Source organism: Dipteris shenzhenensis, chromosome 10 (assembly GCF_047967505.1).
Source record: "Dipteris shenzhenensis isolate YYH24624 ecotype China chromosome 10, Dip_SZ_1.0, whole genome shotgun sequence".
NCBI lineage: Eukaryota > Viridiplantae > Streptophyta > Polypodiopsida > Gleicheniales > Dipteridaceae > Dipteris > Dipteris shenzhenensis.
The window spans coordinates 45,357,351-45,382,136 of record NC_141605.1 but is presented as its reverse complement, the minus strand read 5'-3'; positions in this window follow the sequence as shown (position 1 = coordinate 45,382,136).

Sequence of the window (24,786 nt, the reverse complement as noted above, 5' to 3'; positions counted from 1 at the left end):
ACTGCCAAGTTGACTAGCGCACCCAAACAGCTTCGCTTACTAATGGTGTTCAAACAGCGGTAATCCTACTGTGTAGACCTAGCCCCTACTCTTCAGCCCCGACCTCCCAATTCATGACAATGAAGCAATGCAACCAAGCCAATCGGAAGCCCCAGTCTCCACCAACACACCGCCCAAGGGCCCAACTCGAAAGGAGCACAAAGCTAGCCGCAGTGGTAAACCAATGCCATTGCATGCTCAACCCATGCTACCACCCTTCAGTCAAGAAATTCATGAGTGGCAAGTACAACATGATGTCCTCTAGCACCCAATGTCACTTTGATCAAAACCAGCGCCCCAAGAATGGTAACATAGCAACAGTAGCTTAGGTCACCTCAAGATTGCTTCCTCCATCCCCATTCGCCACATAGAGAAAGCCGTGTAGAACTCTCACACCTCAGCCGCTACCATGCCTCCCCACGAATTTGAGCAAAACTACCCGCTCAAGCTGCTCGAAGTTGCCTCGATCCAAAAGAAGACATTGTAAACCTCAAAGGTGACGAAGGCAACACCACAAGGACCTGTGTCCTCCCAGGATACAACCCCATAGGAACCTACCAATAATCCACATAGGCCGGTCCCAAGGTACTGAATACGCAATGGTGCCATGAGCGGTTCAACTCAACACAAGCATTGCCACCACTAGTCGAGGGACCCCTCAGAATTCAAATTCCATCCCACCAAGAGTTACACAAGAATCTCACCTCGGGAGTGACTACTTGACGTCGAAGCTCGCAACAGTTAGTAAGGTCTGACACAAAGGTGCCTCCGGCATCAGAGGTAAAGAACAAGCTAGACACATTCTCTACATGGCTCCTTATTTGCTATGTGGCAGTATGGCATCCGCCTCCACTGCATTCATCATAATCATCACATCTAGGTCTATGTGAGTCAGTACGAAAGGCATCTCACCTGATGCACCACTTGCCAAGCACACCACACACGCACACATGGTCAGCACTAGTAGGTGACTAGGGTCCACTCTTGCATTGTTTATAAGGGCTCATGTTTGTACATGCTGACCTCCTTGTTACAACACCCAACACAAGTGCACTCCACTCCACCCACACTTCACCCACCCCACTCCCCCTTCTCTTTTTTCTATTTTCCCACATTCACTACAACATCGACCATCGTTGAAAAGGTTCACCACCAATTGTCGCTGAAAGGTTCGCCACCGATCGTTGCCAAAAGGTTCGACGCTGGCTGACACCATCATGATCCTCGTCAAGTTGTCACCATCGAACACCGCATTGCCCCATCGCAATTTGTGTACCATGCTGACCACAGCTATGTCGCTTCACACCGATCGTTGCCATTGAACACCACACTCCCCGTCACCATTTGGGTATCATGGCCTACATCACTTAACACTGATCGCCACCATTGATGTTCGCCACCGATCGTCGCCATATATTCAAAACCATCCGTCGCCATACCAGTATCCTAGCAGTTGGCAGGATAAAAATTTATAGAAGTAGGCCTACCCCACCGAGTCATTGCCATTGCTTGCAGCCAAAATCTGTCAAATTTTATCTAGAAATTTGATAGTTTCCTACCCACTTCTGTTTGCCATGGAGTACGAACATGACCTTTTCGAATTTGAGTCGCACGTGGACCTCCACCCTCGCCCTATTCCAGAGGCCACTAGCCCCTTAGACTCGCAGAGCACCCCTTCGGCCACAATTCGAATGCCAGATGAAATACCCACGGAGGACTTACAGAATGAAGACACCTCCACCAAACAGGCGACTCAAGAGGAGCCAGCCGTAGTAGGCACAAGCCCCACAAAACACGGAAGCGCACCTCGGCGCCAGCCGTTGGCGAGTATAAGATCGTACGTTCACAAGTGCACTTGCCATTGGGAGAAGCATGGCTCCAAGAGCTATATTCTTGCATGGTCCACTCGCACTTTACATTCAAGGGTTAGGACTACACCCTCCACTACCACACCACAGCAGCATATGCCGCTCTTCAGGACCTGACAATCGTGGAAGCCTTGAACTTTTTAGGCTTGTAGAGAGTAGCAAATGGCTTCCCATGCCACTTAGACATGAAACTGTTGGCGGAGTTCCTCAAGACATATGACAACAACACCAAAATTGGTGTCTTGAGAGATGCAGCAGGCAATCCCCACCACTACCAAATCAATCAAGACATAGTGTGGGAGTATTCAACCTGCCAGTGGTGGTATAAAAATATTCCAAGCAAAAGAAGAACCTTGACTCCCTAAAGAAGCTCTATTCCTATGACCGCCACAAGTGCAAAGGATGCATCCAATTCAACACCATCTACAAGCCCGAGCACCTGGCAAGAGCCTTGCAATGGCTCACTCAAGTAAAGCACTCAGATCATCATCAAGCCGTTGTGCCCAATATCTTGCTGAGGATGGTGAACTTTCAACAGGCGAATTGGGCTGACTAATACTATAGCCAGATGTGAGAGGAGCTCAGCACGCATGGGGACATCATCAGCAACTACATGTTGTACATGCCGATCCTCTACTACCTTCAAAACTAGTATCCACCCATCGGCTTTGAACTTGTTGAGAAATCTGCCAATATCGGTCCCATGCTGACCGAGCAGGAAGAGATAGAAACCAGGCCCAAGAGAGCAAGGACAATGCCAAGTGCCACTCTAGTCACCCAAGTGCAATCGGAGCCAAGTCAACTGATCAACCGGTATGAGAAAATCAGTTCCACAAATTCATGCAACGACAATTTCGCATGTAGCGGCTAAGGTCCTCAGGATAAGGGAAAACAAGTGCAAGGAGGTTCTATTCTCTTTGAAGACCTCCAAGGCGATGACACCATCAAAATCGGCCTCCATCTTGGAGCCGAGACTATGCCAACAAACCTAGCCGCACCCTTCGTCTCAATCTCCACCACCCCTTAGGAGACCACATCCTTCACTAGGGGCACCTCTTCCATGCCTTGGGTAGGCCTAGCAGAGGCCATACAATTTCACAGCACGCCCCAGTACAGGGCAATGGGAGGATATAGCCATATGATGGCCGAACAATTCTCATGCGCGGACACCATGGAAATGAACCTCTTTGAAGCCCTGGCACAATTGCTGCAAGTCACCTACACAATCTTAAAATGGAGGCAAGAGCAAGCCTCACAACTCTCCTCCAACCTCATTCAATCCCAACTCTCGACACAAGAAAGCCACTTGACAATGGTCACAACTCAAGCAACGGGTCAGTCCACTACATCGAGCCGAAGGGTACCGAGCTAAGGTGGAAGAGCTCGAGCTCACTCTAACAAAATTCAGAGATGACCTCGCCACCAACGAATCCTTGGTCCAAACGTTTATGGAACAAGTGGAAAAGGTGGAATAAGCCTTGTGCACATTGGTGGAGCATCAAGCACAGGTAGAGCAGTGGTACGCCTGCACCCAAGAGACCCATGATGAACAGATCCGCTCCCTATATGATCTCCTGGCACAAGAAAGGAGCCTCATGCTATCCCCTCGAGAAGAGATTGAAAGACAGTGTGCCACTGGCCACTCGAAGGAGTCAAGGTTGGAAGACCGCGAGCATCAAGAGTTCATGATGTATCGGGAGGTGTCTACACAGTTAGCCACGTATATAGTTGCACCATGCACCATCACCAAAACCCTCCAAATGCACTTAGATGCACTCTGCTCACAAAGCCTCACCTTCCACCTAGACCTCACTACTCCACTACTGCCCAATGCCCTTCAAACCATCCTCCATCGTAACACCAACCACTGCCGCCCCATCTTAGCCATGTTGTATTTTTCTCTTGACCTTCAACCCACCTCCTTATCTCTTCTTCGCCCCTCCGATCTCAAAACCCTATCCACCCATCCCATTCTTCTCAACTTTTAAGGCTGGTGCCCCATCGACACTGAGTCCTTTAACTATCCCGTGGACGATGAGGTGATGCAACTCACAAAGCCCGAAGAGCTCACGCCATGGATCAGCACTTCCGAAAGTCTGCATGCAGACATAACTTGGATGTAAACCTATGGCCGAGTCTCCGCAGTCCAAGCTCAAGGACACCTTGTGGCCTACCAGGAAACCACCTACCATCCCCTCGAAATAAGAATACTTTTTAATCAGGTGCTACAAGCTCTCCAAGAATCACTTGAGTCCTTGGTGAGCAATTTTGAAACAATTCACATAGCATAACCGAGGACGAAGAAAAAAATGCAATCACCCTTTTTTATATCACCGCCCCCCCTATTGATATTCCATTACCATGTCCACTAGGCCCAGCCCACCCAACAAGCTACCCAACCTCCTCTCCCTCGGACAACACTACCTGAGTACTCATCCAATGCCTCCAACACCACCACCACACAGCACCGACCCTCCCCGTCCATCACCTCCAATGCTCCGGTCGCGACCTCCTTGATGAGGCATTCAACACGCTGCTCAAAGTAGCACATTTTGTACAAATCACTGACGCTAGGACTCCTACAGGCCCCCCAGCAATAGAGCCAATGTTGCTAGCAGATGACAAAGCTCTGCCATCCCCACCAAGGTCTGCTCCTGAAGATCTTCATTGGCTTCCAGACTAAATTCCTTCCAAGAGTTACCGGATAGTGTGCTCATGCACCACTGGAAGCGCCAGCTCGAGAGCTCCAACCTCCATCTCTACAAAATTTTGGAGGTGCTCCCTCTCACACATTTCATAATGTAGTCATTCGATAACTAGCAGCAAGTGCATCCCAAGCGCACATGGGGAGGATAAAACCTCACCCTCGACGCCCCTGTTCCCATGATTGATGCAGATGTCGGTCTACACCCCAAGTGGTGGCTCCCTTTTTGAAGCTAGAGAAATTTTGGCATTAGTACCACAGCGTGCCCATCGATCGTCGAGTCCACCCACTCTACATGCCCATGGAATGATGTTGGACTTGGGCTGCCTTTTGACATCTCTAGCAATAGGACCCCAATGTGGTGTACAATTTTCCAAAGTACAACTTCTCAAAGGAAATGACACAGGAAGGTTTTCACTTTCACATCTAATCATTCAATGACACCTATGGCTCCATCTTAGATCTAGGCATCATTGCTGCTGTGCACTTCAATTGCCTCATCCTCTTACTTCTCCATGATCTTCTCGCCCACAGCTGCCCCGCATTCACAATCTGACCAACCAAATTGTCTTCAACCTCGACATTGGTCCATCTCAATTCCAGGACCTCCGACTCTACCTACAAGTCTGCAACCTCCATGGGCATCACATCCATACTTACAAGGATATGCATGTGACCCATTTTTGGAAGTACCACTCATACCTTGCTCGCCTCACATCCAGGTAGCTAGACTGCTATGCCATCATGCAGTCAATCCTCTCCACCACCGTCCTTCAGCGGAGCTGATCAGCAATAAGAAAGGGGGCATGTTAACATCCACAAGTACAATCGACAAATGCAGGGTAATCAATGAGTAAAGGTGACCAACCAAAATGATTGACTTCAACAGAACAAGCTCAAGGGAGTTTGATACCCAAATACTTTAAGGCGAATGATTACAAGCAATGTGCACATGGAAGGAGTATAGCTCAAACTCAGGGAGTTTGATCCCCAAATACCCCAAGCCCACCCAAAAGTCCAAAGATTCCAGGAAACGTGCATAGGTCATATGATTCTAGCTACCCCCGCCCAAAATAAGGAGTTGTTGGGACAAGGAGATGCACACTTCAGAGTGCATATGCCTTGCACTATTCAGTTCCACATCCATAGGAAATAGCGATGCCAATGAAAATAGCCATGAAAGGAGTACAGCTCAAACTTAGGGAGTTTGATCCCCAAATATTTCGAAGAAAAGGCTTCCCAACAACATTTAGGGTTGTCTCATGGAGTGTCTCATGGAAGACTAGCCTTGTCATTCCAGGTTTTGAACCACATTCATGAGGTTTTGACACCAAACAAGTGGTGTAAGGGTGCTCAGGAAGTTTGAGCCCCAAATCACCCGAGCCTAGAAGTGGTGAGGCTAACACAAGTGCTATTTGGGAACCAGTTAGGATCACCTCTTTATACTAGGGTTGTCCCAAGTGCTTTAATGTGGCTAACACATGCGCTATTTCCATTAGTAGGGAGAGTCAGTAAGAAGAGCAATATGCCTTGGTGCCCTATGAGCCCAAGAGCCCATGGTTGTAAAGTGAGGGACAGTGCTAAAAAGGAAAAGGGTTGGCCCTCCCTTCAAAAGGTGACTTGTATAAAAGGCCAAAAGTTTGAATGTGGTCTTCATTATTGTTTGCACAAGTTTGAATACAAGCTCCCTCTTCTCTTCCAAGAGAGTGTTTTGGGTGCTCTCTTGTTTCCATTGTAGTGCCTTTGTGGCTGCCACTCTATCCCCCTTCACTCCCTTCTCCTTCTTCCCTTCCTCCTCCTCCCTTCTCCCTCCTTTTCCCTCTCCCCTCCCCTCTTCCCCTTCCCCCTTCCTCGTGTGAAACCACATTGCAACAATTTGGAGGCTGCTTGACTGACACTTGTGGATGGCTCGAGCTATGCATTGCCACAAGGAGTAGCCTAGAGTGGAAGCTTCGTCGGCATATCTTCAACTACCCCACCACATGTGAGTCACCGCTAAGACCCACAACATGCCAGTGTTTCATGCTAGAACAAAACACATTGAAGTGCATTTTAACTTCCTTCATGAGGAAGTTCTTAGTGAAGAAATCGACTTGATACATTGTCCCACACAAGAACAAGTTGCAGATATCTTCACCTAGCCACTTTCCCTTGATAAGTTTGCAAACTTTTGACATTAGCTTGGTAGACTTTGCCAATTGCAACTTAAGAGGGGGAAGTGATAGTCAAGGTGCCTTTGTACATACTTTCCCGCTATGCACTTTTTGCACTCTTATGCATCTTTTCTGATCTTTATTTCTGTTGCCGGTATGCAACATTTAAAAAATCAAAATTTTGTGTTTTGTAAAGCACCCTCTCGTTATGCATTGCAATTTAACATGGGCTGTTGAGAATGGTGTGGAAATTGCGCCATAATTGTTATGGAACAAAAAACCCGATCCTTAACCCTAGCCCTAAGGGGTCCATGTATATATTCCTATTTTTCTTGGAACGTATTTAGTGGACAGTTAGTATCTTGACAATGTGCGCACTCCTCTCTATCCCTCTCTCATTTCCATTAACAGCTATCAAATTGGTAGTATCAAGAAAGAATTATATGATGAATTTATGTTCATATGATATAGTACAATATACCAATTCACAACAATCATGAACAATGAGGTGGGCACTTCATTGGCCCAAGCACATACTACAACCACTCATGACATAGAGGTGGATTGGCACAAATTTTCCCACTAGAGAGAAACCAAGATAAGAAGGGATTCCCAGGACACAACCTACATCAAATAGGAGCATCATTAGGAAAAAAGGGAGTTGGGGCCCTGAGAGAAATTCACGATTTCTTCATTTTTATTTCCTCTAAAACATTAAAATATGACATAACTCCATTGATGTACATTGCAAAATTTGGTATTTTTGTCATCGACTCGTCCGGAGCCCTTTGGAAAAACTTTTGAAACACCGAAAACAGCCCCTTAGAGGCTCAAAAAAGGTTAAAAAGCCTTGGAAAGCCGCCTATACAAATGACAGTGATTTGACAGGTTGGGGACCTAGGTCCAATCTGTCATATCACTGTCATTTGTACAGTGGGCTTTTTGGGCCTCCGGGGGCCCGTTTTTGGCATTTCAAAAGTCTTTTTAAGGATTTTGGCCCCCTCCAAATGCACCACAGTGATGTCAAAAATACCAAATTATGCATCGTACGTGAGATATAATAAAGTAGCTCAAGTATCCTCATTGAATGCAAACTCGACGTTTTTTTTTTTGACTTTTTCAATGTTACGTTGGCCTTCCTTTGATTGGTGGAGGGCTATTTTCCTTCAAGGCTGAAAGGCCCTAAAATGAGCTTCCTTTTTTCCTAATGATTGTAGGAACCCTATTGGAAGTTAAAAAGGAACATCCTATGAAGATAGACTTGAGTATTACATTGTGCATGGCACTCCCTGTCACATCTGATTGGAAGAGAAAGGTGGAAGGAGAAATTGAACTTCATGTCAAAATTATATAGGGATATTGTAGGTGAGTCAGAAGTCACTCATTACTATGCACTCTAGTTCTCTACTGAGCATGTGAGCCAGTGACTAGTAATTTTTACTGCACTTGTATAGATCATGCATGCTTAAGCCCAGTGGTGGTTGGTTGGTAGTTTTAACTGCCATCCCGATGGAACCGTAGCCATGATAGACGTGGCTATAATTACTCATTACTATGCACTCCAGTACTCTACTGAGCATGCGAGCCCAGTGACTGGTAATTTTTATTACACTCATAGTGATCATGCATGCTTAAGCCCAATGGTGGGTGGGTGGTGGCTGGTAATTTTAACTACCATCCCAATGGAATCATAGCAATGACAGATGTGGCTGCTGACAGTAGCCACCACCATTGGGCAATAATTCCCACAAAAGAAAATCATGAAGCCTAATCACCTCTAATACCTCATTACCATGCACTCTAGTACTCTCCTAAGCATGCAAGCGCAGTGACTGGTGATTTGCTGCACTTGTAGTAAGCATGCATGCAAACCTGGTGGTAACTGGAAGGTCAATAATTGCAAGCCACTATGGTGGCTGGTAATTAACTGCTGCCAGCCGGGTGGCTTTTAGCCGCCACCATAGACGTGGCTCAAAATCTTAGATGCCACCACCTCTAATCACTCATTACCATGCAAGTCAGTATTGCCGCCTTGAATTAATCAAAATTCAAGCCAGCCCGATGGCTCTCCCCTTGATAGTGTAGTGAGGCTACAAACCGCTATTCGATTCTCTTAACCGATTCATCTTCTATCCCTCTTGACTGTCTCATTCTCCCTTGCAATCGGACTACAAACTCAAGCCTCCACTATTCCATTTCCTTCAATGTTTCATCCTCTATCCCTCTTGACCATTTCTTTCTCCCTTGCAGTCAGACTGCAAACTCAAGCCTCCACTATTCCATTTCCTTCACTGTTTCATCTTCTATCCCTCTCATTCATTCCTATCTCCCTTGCACTCTTCCTGTAACTTCTATCCCCTCTCATAATGGACCCTGCACACTACCAAGATCTCCTCACACAATCTTTCCCCCCCCTCTGCAGCACAGTGTGAGAGCCCCTCCTTCCCTGATCTTGAAATTGTAACATATGGGAGCTCCTCTCTCACTCTTCAAAAGCTTGATTTGGATGCTCTCCAAAACTTCACCAGGTTGGTATGGGAGGTGAATGTGAAGGAGGGGAAACTAGTCTGTCAAGGTCAAAAGATTACCATCAATGAAAGCATGATTGAAAATGCTCTAAGAGTTTCTAGAGGTAGTTTGCAAGCACTTTTTTGGGTAGTGGAAGAGATAGGATATTCTAGATGTACACCCCAACTCTCAAATTAGTAAAGATGATGGAGTCAAGATTTCAAGCTTGCCAACAGACCTCTAAGATGTGCTAAAGAAGACCATTCACTTATTTTGTGATATGAGAGGAACTTGCAAGTTCTGGCAGGTTCAAGCAGCAGTAGAGCAACTAAAAGGATGTGATGTATCTTTCTCAAGGGAGATCTCCAAGTGCGTGTTAACCAACTTGAAGAATTGCATGGATGGCAAATCCCAATTGTCATCTCAGTCCACTGGAGTTGCAATGCACCTGATGGCATCTACCCTCAAAGGGATTTTTGAGCAATACAATAAGCAAATGTTTGAGACGGTGACTTTTCTACAAGAGAAAGCCATCGATGCAGCAAAGGCAAGTCTCAGGGAAGGTGCAGAAGCCAAGGTAGAGGAGGCACAAGAGCAAGCTAAGGCCACTACAAAAATGGTCGACATGGAAAGGCATAGAAAAGAAGAAGCAAAGAAGTGCATATTGAAGGACCTCCAAGATAGGCTCGAAGAAGTGAGAAGTGATGGGGACATGGCAGACAAGGAGCTAGAAAAGATGCGAAAGGATCTTGAAGATCAAAGAGCCAGAAAGGAGGATCTTTACAAATGGCTCTGCAACATGCAACGGATTGAACATTGAAAAAGACCAAATGATGGAGGAGCTGAAAAGGGAGAATGCAAAAACCAAAGGTGATGCAGGAACTATGAGAGAGCTTCAAGGTCAGGAAGGATGGGGTAGAGAGAAGCTAGGGTGGAGAAGACAATGGGGCAGCTCTCTAGCCCATAGTGGAGCAAGTTTCAGCAGCCATAGTGGAGCAACTTGTAGCAACCACCATGGTGAGGGTTGTTTTTTCAAAATACTGTTGGAAGTCCAAAGAGTAAGCTACAAGACCTTGCAAGAAGATTACAATAGGGCTATGCACGATCTTGTCGTGGCTTTTGACAATTATGAAAAGCAATCTGTTGTCTTGAGGTATTTCCAAACTAGAGTGGAAGTCTTGGAAACGGCCCATGAAGATGTTTTTGAGCAATTTAAGTAGCTTCAATAGATGTTGAGGGATTTAGATGAAGCTGTTGCACAGAGTGAGCCAAAAGTGGAGGAGATAAAGGAGAACATCTGCAACCTTAGGATGAGGGAGGAAGGAATCAAGAAGCAACTTTGTCATGTATAGAGCAAGACTAGAATATTGATGGCTGTAATAGTTAAATTGGATGCCTATCCTACTATCCCCACCATCATAGATGACTAGTGTTGTATCCCATGGCCTGCGTGGTACCACCTTGCGCACGTTTTTTGCTTTGGGGTGTTTGTGCATACAAAATCTAGCTATAGAAAATGCCATTTTTCATTTCCCAAGTCTAACACAAATGAAATTTTCATTCAAATGGGGGGACATATGGACATAAAATGATTCTAACACATAGAAGCTAGTTGCAAACTAATTTTTCACTTCAAGGAGAGACATATTGGCATAATCACATGTTGTAGAAGAATCTCCACGTGTATTTTCATTTAGTACTATAGGGAGGTAGTTTAGTACTAAACTAACTATATTGCCTTCCAATACTTGGTCACTACTATAGTACTACTAAATCAACACTAGCCTAATTCTAAAGTACCTGTTAACAAAGAGACAAATAGTATTGGTTAATAAAATCAGCAAACTATCCATAATCCTACTCCATTATTAAGATTAAAGAAAATTAAGCAAACCTATTCTAAGTGCCATTTTTGTTAGAGAAACTCCACAAAATACTGTAAGATTATCTATTTCCAAAAGAACCACAACTACTATCCATGGGATGATTTTTTAAAGCTAGTTTCATTAAGAAGTAAAACTTTTATATTGGTACCACATCTTTTACTTCAAAATTAAAAAGAAAATATATAATACCGTGCTATGTCCTCTAAATACCATGAAACAAAAAAAACTAGCCCTTTATATTAATATATAAGTACAAATTCGATAAAAGCATCCATGCCACCATCTGAATATAGAGGTGGAGTTCCATCGTCACTCTTACTTGACCTAGGCACATAGACCAAGATAACATAGTACTAAAATCGATGTTGCATAATATTGTAGTAGTCATAATAGAGAAATGGATATAATTAGTACTAACTAGTACTAAATAGCTAGACTCCATGTACATTAGCATTGCTTGTACTACAAGGAACTCATTTAATGCTCAATCAACTAGTCCATTTAAATGACAAACACACATAATTAGTACTAACAAGTACTAACTAACTATCCTACTTCACGCTACATTAGCATTCAATACTATAATCAAATGTCCCTACCTTCTACAGCTATCTATGACGAGAAAGTAGGTGATATAGCTCAATTTTCCATTTGGGCAAAAGATACAAAAGACAAGGAGCTCAAATTGAAGAAGGCCAAGATTGAGCCTGCTGACTTCGGGGAAAAGGAGCCTGAAGGGAGGAACCATTCCCCCTTTAGGAAAGGAGCAAGAAGGGTTGCGCCTGCAACTAGGAAGCTCAAATTAAGGAAAGAGGAAGCGGCATGATAGGAGGGGCTGGGCCCCTATAGGAAGGAACTAGCCCCATTCTAGAAAAGAGAAAAGAGGGTCGAGCCTACAATCAAGGAACTCAACAAGGAGTCTTTGAGATGTAATCTGAAGGAAAGGAGTTTTTGAGATGTAATCTATGTAATCTAAAGGAAAGGAGTCGAGTGCGGTGATAATAATGAGACGAAAGATTTTGATTTGACAAGTAATGTGAGATGAAATCTTTTGATTAGATCACTAATGTGAGACTGAAAGTTTTCGATCATTCAACTAATGTGAGATGAAAAATTTTCAATTAGAAAACTACTGTGAGACGAAAGATTTTGATTAGACAACTAACATGATACTAAAGAATGAGAAGGTTGGGCTCAATGAACTCAAAGATTTTGATTACCAAACTAACATGAGACTGAAGATTGAGAAGGTCGGGCTCAATGAACTCTCTCCCTATTTAAGTGCAGTGCAGACACAACTTAGAGCCCATTATGAAATCTAGCCCCAAAACTCTGTACACCGATCCAAACTCTAAACACCGATCAACCTACATTAAATATATGGCATACCCAAATAACTTTGGAATGCTTTTGTTCTTTCTAAAAACAATTTTGGGTGGCATCCTCACAGAAATAGACCCAAAGAAGAAGGAGGAAAATAGCTACAAGGAGGACATGCTTTGGTGGTGGGTGTATTACTTGGAGTCAGCAGAGATAGTGCACATTAATTTCCCTAGCTAAATTTTTTTCCTACTCCTTTAAGGTACTTGTTAAGCTCATGATGTAGGTTTCTTTTGGCAGGACATGATAGAGGTGCATAGATGTATAGAGTGCAAAGACTAGGATGAAGAGGACCCCTAGTGAAAGGAGGAGTTACTATGGGCGTATAAGTCGGCAGAGTCAATTAAGCAGTGTGTAATCCAAGTGTGTGAAGAGGTCTACCACTGTGCATTAGGTTGGCCTAAATAGCTAGGAGATGCTTGCTATAGAGAAGCTGATGAGATATTCAAACATCCTTTGCATTAGGGTAGGACCCTTAGTAGTATCAAATTTGGTGGTTCATTTTCTTCCACCCTCTTATGCATTTGTAGTGCCTTTGATCCCCTATTGGTGATTAGGTGTCCGGGGTAGTATCTACCCCCTGTTGGCCTTTAGTTTTTTTCTCAAACTTCTCTTGGCACTCATGCATTGCTTCTCCACTATTGGATTAGAATATGCTCCTTTATGAGCAAGTGTAGTGGCAAGGACTAGAGCCTTCACAAGTTCACTGGCCTATTTACCTGGTTGCTCAAGATAAGGTCACACTCTATGACTACCAAGGAAGGGCTTTCTTCTAGAGGATGATGAAATGTCCATGTGTAAAGATAGTGGGAGAGAGGGAAGGAGTCTCACTTGCGGCTTTCTCACATACACAATGGGGGAATACACGCAAGGGTGGAGGCTGAAAACACTTTTCCTCTTCTTAGTTGTGTAAGCCAAAAGAACTCTAGTACAAAGAAATAGAAGAACCCTATATGTGGGTCTCAAACCAAACTCAGCTAACTAAGGTGGCATACTAACTGAGCCATGAACTAGAGTACATAAGGATAGCTGTCATCCAGCTATTATTCGTGAGCGGTGTACCAATCGCATCTGCAGCTAACAAGTCAGTCACATAACTGCACAACAGTCACCTTGGCATATCACAAGTGGAGCTTGATATCTCAACACTCCCCCTCGAGCTCAATCCCAATTCCTGTACACCAAGAAGATCTTTGAACTTGCACAGCTTCTCTGCACCCAATGCCTTCGTGAATATGTCAGCTACGTGCCTCTGTGGGGACATAAACTAGATCAATAAGACCTAGTAAAACCTTCTCCCACACATAGTGATAATGCACCTCAATGTTCTTTGTTCTAGCATGATAGACTGGGTTATTTGCCAAGTGTATACTGCTCATGTTGTCACAATAAATGACAACTGGCCCATCTGTAGACTGATGCATATCATAGAGTAGCTTATACAACCAAGCTACCTCACATGCAACCATTGCTACAACCCTGTACTCAGCCTCTGTGATCGATAAGGTAACTGTAGGCTATTTCTTGCTGCTCCAAGTGACTGTAGCACTCCCAAAAGAGAACACATATCCACTGGTAGACCCTCTATCAGAAATACTACCAGCCCCATCAGCATCAATGTATCCATGCAACTGTATCTGAACCCCAGCCTCATAAAATAGTCCATACTACAATGTCGACTTCACATACCTGAGTATGCGTCTAGCTGCATCCAAATGTGGTTTCCTTGGAGCCTGCATAAACTGACTTACCAATCCAACAGCATAGCTCAAATCTGGCTTGGTAATAGTCATATAAATCAAACTTCCTACTAAGCGTCTGTACATAGTAGGGTCTTCCAGAAGCTCACCTGCATCTGCGCTCAGCTTCACATTCTGCTCCAAAGGAACTGAAATAAGCTTACAGCCTGTCATCCCATATTTAGATAGCATGTCCAATCCATACTGCCTCTGCAAGAGCTGTATCCCACTTGGTGATCTAATCACCTCAATGTCCAAGAAATAATGCAGCTCTCCCAAATCCTTCATCTCAAACTTCTACTTCAATAGCATTTTCACATGAAGGATATCTTCATCACTATCACCTGTGATGATCAAATCATCAACACAAATGACAAGTAGCATAATACCTTTCTCCATTTTTCTCACATAAAGTGAGAAATCTACCTTGGAAATCTGAAAGCCAATAGTGACAAGATACTGTTCTATCTTGTCAGACCATGCTCTAGGTGCTTGCTTCAAGCCATACAAGACTTTCTTCAATCTGCAAACAAACTCAGGATGAACAGCATGAACATAACCTAGTGGCTGCTCCATAAAGACCTCTTCTTGCAAATCACCATGCAAGAAGGCAGTCTTTCCATCCCTTTGATGTAGCCATAGCAATGACTGCTCTTACGGTTGCCATCCTTACAACCGGACTGAATGTTTCTTCATAATCAATGCCATATGTCTGTGCATACCCCTTGACAACTAATCTTGCCTTGTATCTGTTCAGAGAACTATCTGCATTGTGCTTGACCTTATAAACCCACTTATAGCCAATTGCATTCTTGTCTTTAGGCAAAGGCACCAATTCCCATGTAGCATTTGCTTCCAAGGCATCCATTTCTTCATTTCACCATCCACATAAGAGTGACCTACATTTACATCAAACATGGGCTGATCTATGTTCTATTTTCCTTTTCGTGATACCTGCATACCACTATCTACATTGCTTTGAGGAGATTCTCCTGATCTCAATCTGCCTGTCCATGGCAAAGTATGTGAACCACTGCTAGAGGACACTGTAGGTCCACTAATATTTTGTGATTGCTACTGTGAATTCTATGCAGCATTACCATTTTGTGCATCTACATCAATCATCAAATTTACTGGTTTATATCAGCTGCTCATCTCATCAAAAACAACATCTCTGCTCACTATAAACTTACGAGTAGAAGGGTTATAGCATCTATACCCTTTTTGCTACAGAGAATAACCAATAAAGATACACTTCTCAGCTTTTGAATCCAACTTGGACCTCAACTCATCTGGCACATGAACATAGGCAATGCAACCAAAAATTTTCAAATGAGAAATATCGGGTTTCCTACCAGTATACATCTCCTCTGGCATCATGCCATGTATTGCTATAGTGGGAGTCCTGTTCATTATGTAAACTACTGTAACAACTGCTTCAGCCCAATAATAATCTGGAAGGTCTTTTTCATTTAGCATGGCCCGAGATACCTCTCCAATATGCCTGTTTTTCCTTTCTGCAAGTCCATTTTGCTGTGGGGTATGACTGCATGAATATTGCTAGTTTATGCCATGCTCCTGCAGGAACCTTGCAAACTCATTTGAGAGGTACTCTCCCCCTCCATCTAACCTTAGGCATTTTATTTGCAGGCCTGTTTCTTTTTCAACCATAGCTTTAAAAGCTTTGAAGTGCCCAAACACTTCACTTTTCTTTTTCATAAAATACACCCAAACTTTTCTGATGTAGTCATCAATAAAAGTGACAAAATAATGATAGCCTCCAATAGATGCATCTTTAGTAGTCCACACATCAGAGTGGATTAATTCCAATGGCTTCTTACTCTCTTGAACATGCCTAGGAAATGGTTTCCTTGCCTGTTTTCCAAATTGACAGGCTTCACATACCTTATGCATTTCTGCAACCTTGAATTTAGGCAATCCTGTAACAATATTTTGGGCCAGCATTGATTTAAGTCGTTGTACATCAACATGACCAATGCATTTATGCCAGATATCAACATCTACAACTACACCGGTCCCATGTGCAAACATTGCTGTACTCAATTCAAGCATGTCCGCATCCAACGTAAACATCCTGCCCTTCTTCTTTCCTTTTGCTATCAATCGACCGTTATTTTTCATATCCTCAACAAAGCATCCATGAGGATTAAATCTAACCTGCAAGCCTTGCTCAACCATTTGACCAACAGAAACGAGGTTCTTGGTGATGTTCAGGACATGAAATACATCAGACAGGTATTTCTTTTTCCCATCTTGCATAGACAAAGGAATTTTACCAATATGCACAATAGGATGTGCAGTATCATCGCCAGTCTCCACAAATCCTAGTCTTTCCATTTTCCTTGCATCCTGCATCCATTCTGCATGACCTGTCATGTGGTTTGACACACCTGAGTCAACATACCACACATCATTTCTTTCTTCTGCACTTGTCACAGAATTGGTCATGTGCTGCACCACAAATAAATGCTCATTTTTTTCATCACCCTGTCTACTAGAAGATGCATAATTGCCTTGCTGCAATTTTCCATTCATAATGTCATTCTGCTTTTTGTAGCAGTCTTTAGCCATATGACCCATTTTACCATAGTAGTAGCATTCAACATTGTTGTTTGCATTTTGGCCTCTCTGCCATCCACCACTGCCTCTTTGGCTCCTTCTGCCTCTAGAGTTGCCACGTCCTCCTCCATAGGACTGGTTTTCTTGAGTTTGCTACATATTCTGATTTCTACCATAGCCTCCGGATCGGCCTTCTCTACCTCTGCCTCTACCTCTTCCAGCATTTGAGTAGAAGATAGTTTCTTTTGAAGTTCCTCCTGAAGAAGATGCACCACCATTTCTCTACTCTTCAGAAATTAGAAGAGCAAACAACTCAAAATCAGGAAATTTTTCATGAACGGCAATGGATGTCCAGAACTATGCATAATCCTTTCCTAGACCATTCAAGGTCACAGAAACTAGATCATCATCTTCCACTGGTGACCCAATGGAAGTAAGTGCATCTGCAATTTTCTTCACCTTCATGTGGTAGTCATTGATGCTCATATTTTCTCTCTACACATTCTGCAACTCCTGCTTGAGCTGCATTTTCCTGGCTTGCGTATTTGTGCTGTACATTTTTGCCAAAGTATCCCATGCCTCCTTTGGCATACTTGCATCCTGAATATGCACAATCATAGAATCCGAAATACTGATAGACAGCCAGTGCATAACTTTTCTGGCTCTCTCATGCCATCCTTTAAATGCCTGCATTTCCTATTGATTGGGAACATTAGGAAGAACTAGTTCTTCTTCATTTCCTGCAATGAACTCCCAATAGCCTTTTCCCATACGAAAATTCGTCATTCTAAACTTCCATGCTTGGAAGTTGTTCTCGTCAAGCTTTTCAGTGACAATCTATGAAAGAGAATCAGACGCCATTACAGAACACTGCAAAAAATTCTGTCACTACAAAAAACACAGCTTCTGCCTCACACGGGCACATCTGCAAAATTGACGAAAGTGGTATTTGACCACACAGTCACTTCTTAGTGACGATTTTGCATCAACAAGCAATAAGGATGATTATGTAACTCCCAGTATCTCTGCGCACAGGCATACAATGCAATTTCTATGGCAACTTTTCACCAACTTGCAGAGCAGTGGTCGCACAGCAAAAATCGGGCCTTTTTTTGAGTGCCTGTGAAGAACTTTCGCCTTCAAAACGGGCCTCGAAATGGCCTCGAATCAGAAAAATAAAGTCACCAAGGGCTTTGCCTACTCCTGCAGCATATACTACCCTCTTGCCACACCACAAAGGGCATCTCAATCTGAGACTGTGCACTCTTGCACTTCCAGGTGTGCTACCTGTAGAGATTTGCTCCCAAACTCAAAAAAGGAAAGCAACACTGGTCCTCTTACCAAGACACCGCGAACTTGGTTTGCTTTCTTGAGCTCCTTACCACAAACCAGGCTTTGATACCATGTAAAGATAGTGGGAGAGAGGGAAGGAGTCTCACTTGCGGCTTTCTCACATACACAATGGGGGAATACACACAAGGGTGGAGGCTGAAAACAGTTTTCCTCTTCTTAGTTTTGTAAGCCAAAAGAACTCTAGTACAAAGAAATAGAAGAACCCTATATGTGGGTCTCAAACCAAACTCATCTAACTAAGGTGGCATACTAATTGAGCCATGAACTAGACTACATAAGGATAGCTATCATCCAGCTATTATTCATGGGCAGTGTACCAATCGCATCTGCAGCTAACAAGTCGGTGACATAAATGCACAACGGTCACCCTGGCATATCACGAGTGGAGCTCGATATCTCAACACAATGTAGCCATATCTTCTCATATCCATCATGAATGAGCACTTGGTCTGCTCCTAGAGTACCTCCCCTAGACTATGCTTGGTTGGAAAGATTTGGGGGTGTGGTTAATGCATGTTGAGGTTGGGCTTGATACACATCATGGGGAACCATTCTTGGATATCTAAATTTTTTTCTTTCATGGTTACCCCATCTTGTACAATGGGCACAATAGAGTGATGGCTTGCTCTTAGACACAGACACTCATTAGTTGGGTGGTTGCAATTGCAAATGCCACACCACACATTATCTCTTCTTGGAAAGAGGTGGTCTTTGGTAGTGGTTACCTTAGATCCCCCCTCATTCCATTGTTGGCCTAATTGGTTAAGCAGGGTGTCCAACTCACCCATGTTTTGGCCGTTAAGGGTTGTACCCTCTTGTCTAGTAGCTTCTACTATGAAGCTCTTACTCCATGTGACAATTTGAAGAGGGATGTAGATTTGTCCTTTTGGGCCTTGTCCATCATATTATCACTTAGGAGAATGGAAAATTTTTGCAGAGCTTGAAGGACGGGGGATTCTTTTTAATAGGTGATCATGAAGCTTTAGTCCTATAAGGAAGTGTGTAGTAACTGCACATCACTCATTCTCTCATGTGGCTCACAATGAGAGTTGAGATGTTTGATTCTCACAATATAGTCTCTAAGAGAATTGGTTTGGGGGTTGAAAGGCAAGTTGTGGGACATAGAACACCAATATATCCAGGTCATGGGTGGCAAGGCTTAAAAGAATAGCATGCAATGCTTGGAATAGGTCATGGGTGAACATGGATTAATGTAGAATTGAGCTCTAATCTTTTGTTGCCACCATGCAACCAGAAGCCACTTCCACCCTTCCTTGATCATGCATCAGATTAGCTCCTTTCTTCACCCATAGCATTTGTTTTCTTGAGAGGAACCTAGGTTGAGCAATGAGCATGGGGGGAGGTAGGTAGGAGCAAGATATTATGCTCTAATACCACAATCTAAGATGTAGGGATCAGTAATGGAAGGAAGATGGAATGCAAAGAGGAGATAACAAGATGAGGGAACTGAAGTGTAGTCTCAAATAGATAATAAGAAAGAATTACAAATGATGGCCTATATAGGGCCCAAACTCAACTTATGACTAAGTATCCTAAGTGAACTAGGACTAGAATCGTGATGTCCCAATAGAAATAAATGTCCTAACTAGTCACTTGCTAGAAGTCCATACCAAGGCTACATGGCAACAACCAAGAAAAGTGGTTCATCGATTCATGAAGTAAAGAAGGGCTCCATGGATTGGCTTAAGAATATCTAGACATACAGGAAACCTAGTTAGAGACAAACTATGGCTAGCCCCAAATATGTATATGTTATGTGGGATTTTGTCTATAAAAGCCTATATTCTTATGCATTTGGGATCTAAAACATGAAACCTCAAAAGATAGTACTAACAGAAACGAAATAGAAGGGTCTCAAATGAATTCCCAAAGTTGCAAATTATAGAATGATACAAAACATGGGGTTCAACCTTTTATAACTAGGGCTGAATTGAAAATTTTAGTCTAGGATAGATCTTCTATTCATATGTGGTAGTAGGTTGCATGTTAGACCTAAAAACACAAAAATACAATATGCATTTCAATTTGATGTTTAATAAAAGGGATATCAACCACCATCAATTCATAAGTCAAGCATTACATCTAAAAATAATGAGCAATCATGCATTGAATGGATGACTATCTAACATGTAGTATGCACATGGCGGATTGAGGATATGTAGTAAGCATCTATCGTACTAGTCATGCTTGGATGACCATTTTGTTGACTAGATACAAAATAGCCCGTTGATTTACATAAAATATGAAAGGATTACCAAGGAGACAATGTCTAAAATTTTGGACACTGTAATTCATCCCAAGAGCTTCACGAATCACACATGATAGTGGTGTAATTGTGCTCGGGTGGTGTCATAAATTGACTGGGTAATCCAATCTACCATCCTGCTATGCCAAGATAATACCAATGGCATACCTTCATCCATCTACATGGACATGGAAAATGACATACCACCTAGGTCATCTTAGAATCGATGTCTCAAATGCTCATTTCTAAGAGCATGAAAAGCTGTTGAAAGCTCCTCAGTCCATTGGAACCTATTATCTTTTTCAATATGTACTGGGTAATCCAATCTACCATCTGACTAAGCCAATATGATACCAATGGCATACATTGAGGAATATACATGGACATGGAGAATGACATCCCACCTGGGTAATCTTACACTCGGTGTCTCTACTACTCATTTCTTGAGAGCTTAGTCAATTGGAACCTAGTGTCTTTTTTAGTACACACACATTAGAGCTAGAATCTTGGAAAAATCCTTCATAAATCTCTTGTAAAAGTTGATGAAATCAACAAATGGACTAAGATGTGTTACATTATCAGACTTTGGCATTTTCTCATTTGCTCAATCTTGCTTGGCTTAGTCCAAATAGCTTCCTTGGAAATCACATGACCAAGCAATATACCAATCCTTACACAAAAAATGGACTTAAGTTCAAGGAGATCCTTGCCTATCTGCACCTTCCAAAATTTGATGCAGGCAAGATGTACAAAGATTGTCGAGTAACCGCATAAATCATCTACATAAAAGAAAATGAACTCGATTAAGTACTCTCAGAACATTTCAGCCATGGACCTCTAAAATGTTGCTGGCTCATTTGTCAGACCAAATGGCATGACTTTCCAAGCATATGCATCCCTAAGAGAAGATTGCATCCCTAAGATTATAGTCTTCATACTAATCCTTGGGTGACCAAAGAGATCTCATTGTACCCATTGTAACCATCCATAAATCAGTGCATCTTGTGTCCTACTACTTGGTCTAAAGTACAATCAATAAAAGGAATTGGAAATGGATCAGCATTATCAAAACATTAAGCTTCTTATAATCCACACATTCTCAAAGCTTTCCATTTGCCACCTTTTCTTCGATCCTTCTCCAATTTATGCAAAGGTAGATACTATAACTTGTGTGAAAATGAGGTTGAGGAGAGAGAGAGAGAGAGAGAGAGAGAGAGAGAGATGATATCATATCATATGATGTGATATGATTGTATTAAAGTTTGCTATGATTGGAAATAGACAATCCCTCCTATCAATTACAGAAATGAAGCCCGCTTGGATTAGAAAATACACCCTGCCTTTAATTTTCTTGGCATAATTTGGATTTACTATGCATCTTTGTTGACATATCAACTTGGCATTTGATATTAGTAGAATTTGATGCTGGTATATCAAGAACATTGAGTCATTTCATTGCCAATAGCCAAGTAATGCTTAGGCTTATTAAGAACATTGACTAATTTTTTGGCATTTATCTTTCTTATTTACTTAATTAGATAGCCTTAATGTTCTTCATTAGCTATCACCATTGGATGCATGTCCAATAACTGGACCAAGGGCTTTAGCTCCATTTGAACAACTCTACCTAGATGCTCATTAGTAATTAAGTTTTAGCATAGATTCTATACAAAAGTCTAACTCGCAAAAGTTTTATTCCATTATAAGATACCAATGGCATTCCATTGCTTGTGAGCAAAAAATGCATCAAATTAGTTGTAGTGCAATGAAGTGCAACAACCAAGTGTGAGAGGGCATTATGCAATGGGTTAGCAAGGGAAATCCTTGCACGTCCACCAATGATACAATTTTGAAATGCGTGTGTCTAATGGTGATGTGAAGTTTTGATGTATCATTATTTGGGAAAAAGAATAAGCTCCCTCAAGCAATCACTATTCGAGTGCTTAATGCATGGATTTCCTCGATGTACCCTAAATGCCCATGCACCATGGGGGGTGGGAGACTAATCTTTCGAGTATGGGGGTTGGACTAAACGTGGCGAGCATTTGCAACCTTTTTAGGAGGTGAGAATATCGTGGGAATGATCTCTAAGACCCCTTATAAAAGGATAAAAAAGGAAATATCCGAAGCTGGACTAATCTTTGCACTACGAGGGGTGAGGATGGGTTCACAGCATGCACCTGGACATGGAGGAAGAAAGTGAAGGGAGAGGTGGTTCACACCACCTGGTGGTAATGATATAATTAAAGTATGCCACATTATTATATTAAAAGATGATTGGCGAGGAATCTTGTAGGTCCAATTGGTAGAGGTTCAACCCCCCAACCAATGCATTTCTCGGCCTTTTCTTTTCTTTGGCCAAGGAGTTAGGCGGCCTATTGTAGCTTATCTTCCTCCACATGCGGGCCCATCTCACCTATTAGTCCAAGTAGGACTAGGAACGTGTCCACTTTTTCTCCATGTCCGGGGCACCGTACCTGAGGTGAGAGTATCCTGGAAGGCTCTCAAAGACCCCTCATGAAAGGGAACTCCCATAATAGATGAGTAAGGCCATGAGGCCAAAAGAAAACCATGTAGGGTGTAGCAAGGCTTGTATAGACGTACTTAGCGTCGTGTTGTTCGATGAAGATTTTTATATTCACGTATCATCTACTGCTCTTTTGCTGTTTCTGATTGATTGCCTCTCTCGTTCGATTTGTAGCGCCTGCTTCTCACCCATCCTCAGCTCATCTACAACAACCCATGTCGCGATTATGTCCGTGTATGCGCCTGCATATTGAAATCTCTGTTTTTGCATCTCGAGCACATAGCATCTATATTTGTTTTCTTCTTCAATTCCATGCTCAATCTCTGCACCAGACATGTCACGACTCACTCTCACATCTGCCACAGTAATCCCCGCGCTCACATGGTTAGCTGATTTGCATCCGATCTCTGCACCTTAGGTACTTAAGCTGAGTACTTAATGGCAGCTCTCTTCCACCATAGCTGATTTTCGTCATTGAGCCCTAGATGAGTCCAGCTTCTGCATCTTCCCGGCTTAGCGTAAGCACAGAGCGGATGCAGTTCTACTGAACAACATCGTCGAGAGTAGACCTGTTTCTACTGATCGTGTCGTAAAGAGATCTGAATCCCGATTCGAGCATCTGTTTATGGTGCAGCACATGACCAATTCTATGACAAGTGTAGAAGAAAGCGATGATGTGTGGTATGTTGACTCAGGTGCATCAAACCACATGACAAGTCATGCAAAATGGATGTAGGCAAGGGAAATGGAAAGACTAGGATTTGTGGAGACTGGTGATGATACTGCACATCCTATTGTGCAGATTGGTAAAATTCCTTTGTCTATGTAGGATGGAAAAAAGAAATACCTATCTACTATATTTCATGTCTCGAATATCACCAAGAACCTAGTTTCTGTTGGTCAAATGGTTGAGCAGGGCTTGTAGGTTAGATTTAATCCTCATGGATTCTTTGTTGAGGATATGAAAAATAAAGGTCGCTTGATAGAAAAAGGGAAGAAGAAGGGCAGGATGTTTATGTTGGATGCAGACATGCCTGAATTGAGTGCAGCAATGTTTGCACATGGGACCGGTGTAGTTGCAGATATTAATATCTGGCATAAACGCATTGGTCATGTTAATTACAGTGACTTAAATTAATGCACAAGCCCAAATTATTGTTGTAGGATTGCCTAAGTTCAAGGTTGCAGAAATGCATAAGGTATGTGAAGCCTGTCAATTTGGAAAACAGGCAAGGAAACCATTCCCTAGACATGTTCAAGAGAGTAAGAGGCCATTGGAATTAATCCACTCTGATGTGTGGACTACTAAAACTGCATCTATTAGAGGCTCTCATTATTTTGTCACTTTTATTAATGACTACAACAGAAAAGTTTGGGGGTATTTTACGAAAAAGAAAAGTAAAGTGTTTGGGCATTTCAAAGCTTTTAAAGCTATGGTTGAAAACGAAACAAGCCTGCAAATAAAATGCCTAAGGTCAGATGGAGGGGGAGAGACCCCTCAAATGAGTTTGCAAGTTTCCTGTAGGAGCATGGCATAAAGCAGCAATATTCATGCAATCATACCCCACAACAAAATGGACTTGCAGAAAGTAAAAACAAGCATATTGGAGGTATCTCATGCCATTCTCAACGAAAAAGACCTGCCAGATTATTATTGGACTGAAGCAGTTGCTATAGCAATCTACATAATGAACAAGACTCTCATTGCAACAATACATGGCATGATGCTAGAGGAGAGGTATACTGGTAGGAAACCAGATATTTCTCATTTGAAAGTTTTTGA